This window comes from Ailuropoda melanoleuca, chromosome 11 (assembly GCF_002007445.2).
Source record: "Ailuropoda melanoleuca isolate Jingjing chromosome 11, ASM200744v2, whole genome shotgun sequence".
Classification (NCBI taxonomy): Eukaryota; Metazoa; Chordata; class Mammalia; order Carnivora; family Ursidae; genus Ailuropoda; species Ailuropoda melanoleuca.
The window spans coordinates 27,916,613-27,927,212 of NC_048228.1; the positions used below are offsets into that span (position 1 = coordinate 27,916,613).

Consider the following 10,600-nt stretch of genomic DNA (forward strand, 5'->3'; position numbering starts at 1 on the left):
CACATATCTATAAAAGTATATCCTTTATGTATTAAATGAAAAGGATTAATTATATGAACCAGCAATACTTATTGGTTCTATGGATATAGTGACAATTGCTCTGGAGGGAGAAAAGGGTTTCCTTGAAGAAATAAGAAAAACCGTGATCTTCCAATTACACAAACACACAAATGATGATTTGCAAGCATCAAAATCAGGCCTCATACAGGGAACCTTCCGTCCTTAAATCTAGTTATGAAGGCATTTCCACACTGACCACTCACATGGATAAATCCTTCAATTTATGCAGATGTCAATGTATAAAGGTAGAAAAAAGTGAACTACATTCTCTTCCGTGTCTGATAAGGTCTGATGTGAATACTTCTTTCTCCCATGTCTCTTTGTCAGTGACACTGAATGCTAGGCAATAAACTAAATATTTACTCAAACTCATAAATGACAAACTAATATGAAAATGTGATTTGTTTTCTATTTTTACAAACGTATTTTGTTTAGTGATTAAAGTCTCAAATGAACTGACCTTAGGGCTTTTAACCACAGCACAGTTCCTATTTGTGTGAGGCTCATTATTAGCACCTTGGAGTAGTGAATTCATTCAGTCAATTCTCAATTGTATGTGGATGAATTTATATGTGGACTCCTGGAATCAACATGCGTATAATCCAAAAGTCATTAGTGAAACCTTTTAAATGAGAGTGAAGGGTAGGGGTCCTGACTATAAAGGGGCAGAAACAGGACTTTCGGGATGCTGGTAATGTTCTTTCTAGAGCCCCACCTAAGTGTATTCACTTTGAGGTAAATCATTAAAGCTGTACTCTCATGATTAATACAATCTTTCAGTTATGTGATTCTTCAATTTTAAAAAGGCTAATGAAAAGAGAAAATTTTTAAAACTGAAAACATTACATGATCTAAGCTCCATGAAATTATGGATTTCTGTCTTGTTCAGTATTCCCAGTTCCTAGAACCTGGCACATGGAAAGGATCCAGTGTATATTCAAATGAATTAATAGTTAAAAAACATATCCTACTATGCAAAGGTAGAAGGGCTTCTATAAAAAAGTAAAGATTCCCCTGCCCCACCTCTCCTCATCTCCAATCCCGCTTTTCAGAGTGACTGACTTTTAAACACTCTTCATTTTCTCTTTTTAGTTTTCCTGGGGGATCTCTTCATATCTGCAAACACTATGTTTATATCTTTTTTCTTAATTTGTCGATTTTAGACATTATGCTCTTGTTCTGACACATGAGGACTGAGTTTAATTACTACCACTTCCCTTTTTTCCTCATCCAACTATAGTTATAATTAATGAGAACTTGAGCCCATTTAGAGTTAAAATATTTTATATGCAATTTCTGTATCAAGCATGTCTTCAATATCTTTGGAGAAATATGAATTTAAGTTTATGGTAGAGATTAATTAATAACAAAAAGATGCAACCCCAGAAACACCTGATGTCAGAAAGAAACTAGACTAAGACCATAAATGATAACTCATAATCCAAAAATGAACAGTTCCTCATATTATCATAATGACAGTCAAGAATTGTCTTTGTACCTTCTCACATGCATTTCCATTATGGTGATCTTGCTCAATACAGCAAGAAAATCTGAAGTCTTCCAAATAATACTATCACATCAACCAAACAAATAATTTTAGACATAAATGGTCATTTAGTCTAACCTTCTCATTTTTATACATCGAGAAAATGAAACCCAGAGAAGTTAATTTGCCCGGAGCCACACACCTTAATCAATAGCTACCTAGTCAATATCTGCTGACATTCTGTCTAGTTATTTACTTACTCATTTAGCAAACTTACCAGGTGCTATGCAAAGAGAAAGTAAGATAAAATCCCCACCCTCAAGATATTTTCTGTCTAGAAAACATAAGAAGTCAAGAGAACACGGAATGCAAGCACATAACTTCACGGAGAGGTCAGGGAGAATGGATAGAGGAGAGAGAGAGAGAAATGATGATACCCGAACCACCCCTGAAGGTTGAGTAGTTGGCTAGGAAGGAAAGGACACTCTTCACACAGGGAGCGCATATGCAGAGGCATTCAAAGTGAGAAAACACAGAGGATAAGGAACCAAAAATTGATGTGGATGACTTGAGAAATAGGGGATGGGTGAGGAGCAAGGGTGGGAGGCGAGCTGTACAGGAATCAGCTTGTGAAGACAACAGAGATTCATTTCAGAAATATAAAGGTTGTGACTTGATCAGACTTGCACTTTAGAAAGCTGACCTTTATGCTGGAATGAAAGGTGGAATAGAAGGAGATAATGAATCAGGAGACAATGCAAAATGAAAGCTAGAAATTCAATGAGGAAGGGATGGATTCTGGAGACGAGGAGGAGGCTGAATTGACAGAACTTGGAAATTGGAAGAGATAAGTGAGTATGTATGAAGAATGGGCTCCTAGATTTCTGGCATGGGGAACCTACCAAACGGATCATAGTGGGCTAACAACTGCATTTCTTAATGTGCATGAGGGGTGGGGGAAGGATTGCAATTTGGTGAATGAGGATAATCATAAATCTGATACTGGCATACTGATGGGGATATCGGTGTGAAGATACTTAAGCAGCTCGGCAATAAAATTACTATTTTTTGTGGCTTGCCTTGAATGACTGGATCCCTTCAGTTTAACAAATATTTAGTAAATACAGCACAACTGCCCCCGAATCATCCATCTATTTCAACACAGGATTGATCTACCTTTGTAAACAACTTGGACTAATTCCTATTTGGCTGTTACAGTACACTTTCTAAGAGAAATGGGATACTTCCCTGACCATCATAAAAAAGAACTTGAGGGTAAATGACTGCGAAGGTAATGTTTTAAAATAGTCAGGGGTGCCTGGGTGGATCAGTCAGTTAAGTATCTGCCTTCGGCTCAGGTCATGATCCCAGGGGCCTGGGATCGAGCCTGCATCAGGCCCCGCATTGGGCTCCCTGCTCAGTGGGGAGTCTGCTTCCTCTTCCTCTCCCCCTGCTTGTGCTCTCTGCCTCTCAAATAAATAAATAAAATCTTAAAATAAAATAAAATAGTCAGGAAATACTAAAAGTTCTAAGGTGTGCTTGTTAAATTTAGTTAAATGCCTAAAATGGGAAATCGGGTAACGCGACATGAAAAGAAGCCATAAAGCTATTTTATCAAATGAATGCAATGTTATGGCATGAGAGCAAGCAAATACATTTAATTGTCAAATACCATGCTTTTGATTTTAATTTTCCAGGTGTACGGTGTACTAAGGTTTGCTTAATCACAACTGACTTCTATAATGTTTTCAGAATGAGGGGGAAATAACCATTGCTTTCAATTAATCAAAAACAGTATAATCCACAGTGAAATACCTATAAAAATGTTCTTTTCAATCTCTCTCTCACTTTTCCTCATGACACTTTCCTTCTCAGCCATGATACACAGAATTTATCCTTTTCTCTGGAATTCTGATTCACTTTCTAGATTATTTTTCTTGTTCATATTCACATTAGTAATAAAGTTCAAGGTCTAATTTTATAGAGAATACTCCCACTAAGTCCTTACCTATGCTTTCATTATCCTTGATTTTGACCAAAATTTTAAGGCTCATAGGTTTAAAACACACACACACACACACACACACACACACACTTACATACCTTACTATACGTTAAGTACATAATAAATGAATGAATTATATGAATATGGTATGGGATTAGCTATGTTTTTGATTCATTTTAATCAATCCCAACAAAAAGTATTTTCCGAGTCTTCCTGGCTGGCTTGAAATTAGCAGTGTGAATACATTTTATAAAATAATCTTTTCTGGTCACCTGGGTGGCTCAGTTGGTTAAGCATCTGACTTTTGATTTTGGCTCAGGTTATGATTTCAGGGTCGTGAGGTGTAGCCCCATGACGGGCTCTGTGCTGGGCATGGAGCCTGCTTCACATTCTCTTTCCCTCTCCCTTTGCCCCTCTGCCCCCCACTCCTTCTATTAAAAAAATAAATAATCTTTTCTACTGCCTAGATTTTATATTCAATTTTAATTTTTATAAACTAATGGTTTTGTGTATTCCCTTAAGTACTTTCCTGAACACCCAACAAAACTAAAAATATCAAGTTTAATTTAATTTTTATTCTTTACCTTCTTCATGTTTCCTCCTACTTTGAATTTCTTCTGTATAAACAGCCATTCGTACTCCTTCCATCCTTCTATATCATCTTTATTTTAACTTTATAAATCATAAAGATGCTTGTATTATGCAGAGAGCATTATACAAAATGCTATAAATTGTAAGGGATTCTTTTCCTTTGACCTCACCACCATACCTAGCCCCTGTTTAAAAGAAAAACAACACTGAAGTTTATAAACCAAGTCTTAATGATCAAATGTCAATAAATACTTAAATCGTAAAAAATAAACCGATACCTAAGACCTAGCAGACAAAGAAGTTTTTCAAATATCAATAGAACATGAAGAATTCATGTTAAAACACTCAAAAAATAGTCATTCTCTCCATTCCTAAAATTCTTTTAAGACAATCAAGTAATTTATTCTCACTATTTGAATGAATAGCAGGAGTGGGCACAGAACCAATAAACAGACTGATTGCGGAGTCTGTCATCACTTTTAATTTTTCTTCTTTCATGCCTGATTTTTGTTAGAATTGATTTCTGGAGATAAAAAGGTATGGGAAGGGAAAGGTATGCTCTGACATTGAAACAGTATAGTATGTTCAGTCCAAATCACATGATAAACAATAATAACAATTTTTTTAAATGACTGTTACTTTGACAAAATTCATTATAGCAATTGAATTTTTTTAATGTTAAATGCTTTCTATAGAGGTGTGCTTAACTTTATGCATGTTCTGTATTTTTTTAGTTCAAGTTAGAAAAAAGAAAATCTCACCAACAAATACTCATGTAGCAAAAGCCTTAAAACTAAGAAAAATTCATAGCTTTATTTTCCAGTATGGAATGTATGAATTGTCCATAGATTTTTGACTAATACAGTAAAGATAAGAACAACATTATAGTTTTGTGTTTTTGTTTATGCTTCTCTTCATGCCTGGAAGCTGTAGACTGAGCTGATTATGTAATGGAACACAGAATTTATCCTTCTCCAAGACTTCTCGCAGGGAAGCTACCAAAGTACTTGGATTATATCTTATTATTTTAACTAACAAACACTGCTGTGACAGCTTTACAGTGTACTTGTTATATAAGTAAACATTTAGTTTCTTCCGCAGTTTGTTGGCAACAATAAAAATGATTATACATAGAAATATTTGTAAACAATTTTTAAAATTCATTTTTAAAACCTGAATGCATGAGAGAGGTCACTGTCAGAACCAGAATTAAGTGGGCAGCAAAGCATGGTGGATTGAAATCAACAATTTCTAATAAAATGCTTCGAACTCTCCCAGGGGTCAGGACACAAGGCCTAGGAGTGCTGGCATTGTGTTCTTTTCTAGTCTGGATGGTAGATTTTATAAATTGTGTCCACATAGAATACATGGTTAAATTTAGAGTTTCAAGGACAGTTTTCTGAAAATGCTACCAGTGAAAAATAATCAACAAACCCTGACATGAGGTCCTGGATATTGCAAAATCATTAAACTATGAAAGTGGAAAATACAGTATCCTTACTACCTGCCTGATTGTTTCTGAGGTTTTACAGCTAGTAACTTTTCCCCTAGTTTTTTATAGGTGATAAGTATTTAATTCTGGATGGCTTAACGTATTTTGTTTTTACTTTTTAATTGATTAATTTAGATAGGCTTTGACAAACTTTGGATTACAAAGCAATGCCTGGAGCATTGTTTCCTTTTTTGGAGATACTAATATTGAAATTACAGTTTCAGTGGAGCTCAGAGAAATTGTAGCGTAGCCAAAAAGTCACATTTTTTTACTTGCACAAGCACCTTTTATCATTTCAATTACTTTATTACCTTGCTTCATAAGTGCCTCTAAAACTGGAAACCAAAAGCCATTTTTTTTCCAGTTCATAAACTCATCTTTCAGAATGAAACGCTTTCCTTTTGAAAGGCACTGGATACTTTTTAATAAATTCCTTGTTCTAGTAAACTTCATGTTCTCTTTAGATATGAATATAATATCTAGGAAGCAAGAACTAGTTTTTGGTTTCTTTCTTCCCAGAAGGCAAGGCAAAATAGTGTAATTTTTGTTCCTTGCAGAAAACAGTTGCCCTATTTTTGAACAAATAAAACAAAAGAAAACTTATGCCATTCCTTCACTCAAAAAAGTAGTTACTGATGACCTACTATGTACCAACAAGCACAACGCTGAATGTTAGATATGCCTTTGTCAGTATAAATTTGATATGATTTCTTTTTAGTTGGAACTATAGGGTTTTGGTTTTTCAGATAGCTCTTTCCCTCTCCTTTCTATTATTTTTAAAAATAATTAGGCTTTTAAAGAATGAGCCATATAGAATCTTTATACTATTTAAAGCTCCATCAGTAAGAATCTTTTCTTACCATTAAAAGAAATTGAGTCTACAGTTTAAATTCATTAATACCTATTGAAAGTATGGGTCAGAATAAAAGCTGGTTATAAGATTTTGGCCTAATGGTGAAATATAAATAAAAAGTAATAAGCCCATTTGTAATGGGGAATTAAGCCTCCACTTCATTATTTTAATTTCAAAAATAGGCAACAAATTAAAGCAGATGAAACCTGTACTACTGATAATTAAGTCTATTAGTTACTACAGGAAATTAAGGAGAGAATAATAACTGATTGATTTCTTTTTAAAATTTAAAATACAATGATAATTTTTATGATTAATTAAATATTTTCATTCGTAACCTACTCTTGAGACTTCTGTAATTTTTAACAAATGACATCTTATCCTACTTTAATGTAAAATGGTTAGGCTTTAAATTATTTGCAGTGAGGTAACAGAATATTATTTCACAACTTATTTTCTAAACTATTAATTGATTTTCAAGGGTAGGTCTATCAACCTCACCCGCAATACAAAAGACAGCACATTAATTTGCACCCAGGAACACCTTCTCTAATATAGCAGAGACCAAAGGTACAAAGCAAGTTTGTCATCATGAAAACAATGCTATTTTTTTTCTAACAGTGAGGCACTAGATACTCATTAATGAAATATTACAAAGATAAGAGTCTCTGTTAGGTTACTCTACTAACTTTACCAAATTATGTGGTTTCAAATATTAATCTTTATTGTTTAAAAAAAAAAAAAAAGGTCAAGGAGCCAAACTAACTTGTAGGACCACAAGTCCAAACATTCCTTCCCAGAACTAGAATGCCTCCAGTTCTTGAAAATCCTCAAGGTCTCCTAAGGAGTGACAGGGTCAACTCAGAGGGGTATATATGCTTCTGGTGGCTTACCTGCTCACCTCTAAAAACACTACAGGGGAGTTCAGTATTTGTGGGAGGTGCAAGAGTGCAAATGAGAATTAATTCCCAGGAAGCAGCACAAATTGTTTCAATGTGGTTTACTGGTCACCAAGAAGCAGTTGTCAATTAACTCTAATCAGACATAAATGTAAATGTAAGAGCAGAATATTTAAAAGTATCCTATGACACTGAAATTCTTTTCTTCCTTCTCTTCCTTCTTCTGTTCTTACAATATGTAACAATCTTGCCACCTTAGATGATTCATAGTATAAACAGAAAACCAATAAAACCAACAATCACCCTGCTCATTTGCATAGCCATTGATTCTTATGCATCCATTCTGGCTAAATGTGATTCCTGTTCAATCTGTAGACTGGAAGAGCATAATCTGAGTATTTACTCTATTGGTTAAACTAGGCTGCATTTCCAGATACACTTTCTACTGCAATCATCTCCATGCTCCGAAGACCACATCTACTAAGAAGTTCTGAAGAAGAAAAAAAAAGATATTTTCACTACTTTATCAAAAATCCATATGGGAACTCATATTTTTTTAACTTATTATTTTAAAATGTCAATACTGTTCTTACTTCTCCCAAGTTCAAACTAATTGAAGGTTATGAAGTAACCACTTCCCCCCAGAAGCCAGAACTTTCACCTCTTCTAAACAGGGGAATACCTCTCATAAATTAGGTTAAAAAAAAAAAAATCTTGCTGATTGAATGATAGTCCAAGATTCCTGCAGCCGCCAAGTCTTTATCTGGACCTTCTATCTACCACAATGAGCAATCCCTGAAAGTGAAGGTAGTAACTTACTTCATCAATTATCTGGAAGTCTGAAAGCAGTAGTAAAAAACCTGCCTAAATATTAGTTTCTTAAACTAGCTTCAGTTTGTTCCAAGGAACACGACAAGAGAAGTACAAGGAACATGATCACTACATCTAACATTCTAGCTATTTCAGACTAAGCTTTTACCAAGGGCAGCAGTCATCACAGATGAGCCTGCTGAAGAGGTAGAAGAAGGAAGTGCAAAGATCAAAGTAGTGCTTACAAAGGGGAACAGCTATTTTTGTATGTATACTCCAGTATTTACTAACTGGGTTTGAAAAACAGGGTGTTTACTCAGCCCATCTGAATGCCAGCTGCAGAACGTAAGATCAAATTGAAATCTGAAAAAAAAGATAATAGATTTTCAAGCCCTAATTGTCAAACCCACCAACACCTAATTAGATTATAATATTTCCTTTAAAAGGTCTTTCAAACAGGTTAGAAGTGATGTACTATTCACAGCAAGCAGTATTTCTGTGCCAGCATGAAATCTACACATAATGAGCCTTTCTTTGTGTTCACATTTGTCCAGTAGGCTGTGGTCCAGGAAGATATTTTATCTAAACAAGCTCCAGAAGGCATTGAGAAGTTGCAGGAATATCAATATTGACGAATAATTTCAGGAGATTTCATGTTTCCACGTATGATATAGGTTCAACTCCTCTTAGCAACTTAATTGCATGATAAATGTAAAATGCTGCAGGAAACAAATCTTTGTATTTCCTGTCTTCCCAAGTTCAGAAGCTCAAAAAATACTTTACTTTGAATTATTTACATTTCTTTAGTGCATCAAACAGTAAAAGGATTCATCTCTAGAAAGCACAATATTAAAATCAGGGAAACGACATACTTCAGCTAAGAACTTTATTTACATCAAGAGTCCGTTTTAGTTTTAACAAACACTATGCAATTCAAACTACTCAGGAATACTCTCTTGAAATGTTTTGCTAGAAAAAATAGGCACTAGACATCTTGATGCCAAGCTTCAGCGTTTACCAAAGATCACCAGTCTATAGAACATTTGTATGCCGGAGTTATTAAATGTTTTAGTAATACTATGGTCATTTTCTCAGATTATGGGCTTTATAACAAAATCTTTAAGTTAAATACAGTTATTTAATAAGCTGCAATGCTGAAAAACTGTACTTAACGAAGTCCACGAAAAGGTCTTAAATCTTGATAATCAAGTACTGTATCATCAAGTCCCATTAGGGTTTCAGTACAGACCAGTAGATCAGGGCAAACATCTCCATCGGTATCTATTTTTATAGACCATAAGAAAACTTGTATTTAGGGTAGGCTTTGTTTATATCATTATTTTTGTTTTAGAGGTCATGCATGATACACGGTGCTGTTGTCCAAGTGTTTTACATAATCAGTATCTAAAAAGTGCTCTAAGTAGGTAATTTCTTTTCTCAAATGCCAGGCCCTGTAGAATCAGTACCAGGCCCTCCTTGTTTTTTGAAAACGAAGATACGGATTCTATAGTTGGTGACTATATTACGTCCTGGCTTGTGTGAGAGAGAGAGAGAGAGTGTGTGTGTGTGTGTGAGAGAGAGAGAGAGAGAGAGAGAGAGAGAAGTGGGGGCTTCTTTTTGAAGTAGGAGAGGAAGGAATGAGGCTGTTCTACTCAATTTGGGAGCTGGGGAGGGCTTTCCCAGTCAAGAGGACAGACATACACTTCTGCTTTCATTTCATGGAACGCCCTTAGGTGAAATCTGGTTCAGCACTGCACCAACCACCTTTCCCTCTCCGAAGCGCACCTCAACCCTCAAGCCACCCGCCAGGAGGGGGTGGGGGTGGGGTGAACATTAAAAAAAAAGTTAAGTTGGCGCGAGTTCCCCCACTGGTCCCCATTCCCGCCTGGCGCTGGGACGCGAGGAGAAAGGACGGCCCGGGCAGCCACGGCCCTCTGGCCAAGCGGCCCCCGCGAAGTCCAGATGTGCCTTTTGCCCCTCTGTCCAAGCCCATGTGCCTCTCAACTACTGTCAACCTGGTCCTCCGTCCGCACCAGCCCAGCGGTTAGCGCAGGAATGAGGAAGTCCGAGCAGGGCTAGAGGGGGTGCGGGGCGGGTAGGTGGCGGGACTCGGGCCACACGTCCCCGGCGTGGCCCCCACTTGCCCGAGTTCGGCTTACCCTGGCGGCGAGTCCGCGCTCGGCCTCCCTGCGCCTGTGGGCTCCCCTCCCGGGAGGCGCGGGCCTGCGGGCCGGCGAAGGAAGAAGCAGCGGCCGGCCGGAGCCGGAGCGGGTCCGGTGCGGGTCGGGTCGGGTCGGGTCGGGTCCGGGCGGGCGGGCGCGCGGTCTCGCTGAGCCGGGCCAGTCAGCGCCGCGCCATGTCCCCAGCGCGGGCGGAGGGAAGCGCAGGGCGCGCGGTGGCCGGG

General features: G+C 37.2%; 1 protein-coding gene across 6 annotated transcripts in view; it reads right to left on the minus strand.

Annotated features, from left to right (window-relative positions):
* Positions 1–10,594, minus strand: part of NFKB1 (nuclear factor kappa B subunit 1) — a 113,068-nt gene extending 102,474 nt beyond the window's left edge. For all 6 annotated transcript variants that reach the window (XR_002142152.2, XM_034671447.1, XM_011221346.3 and 3 more), the window contains exon 1: positions 10,356–10,594. The gene's annotated coding sequence lies outside the window, so the exon portion shown is untranslated. The remainder of the gene's footprint in view (positions 1–10,355) is intronic.
* Between the last annotated feature and the right edge of the window lie 6 nt (positions 10,595–10,600).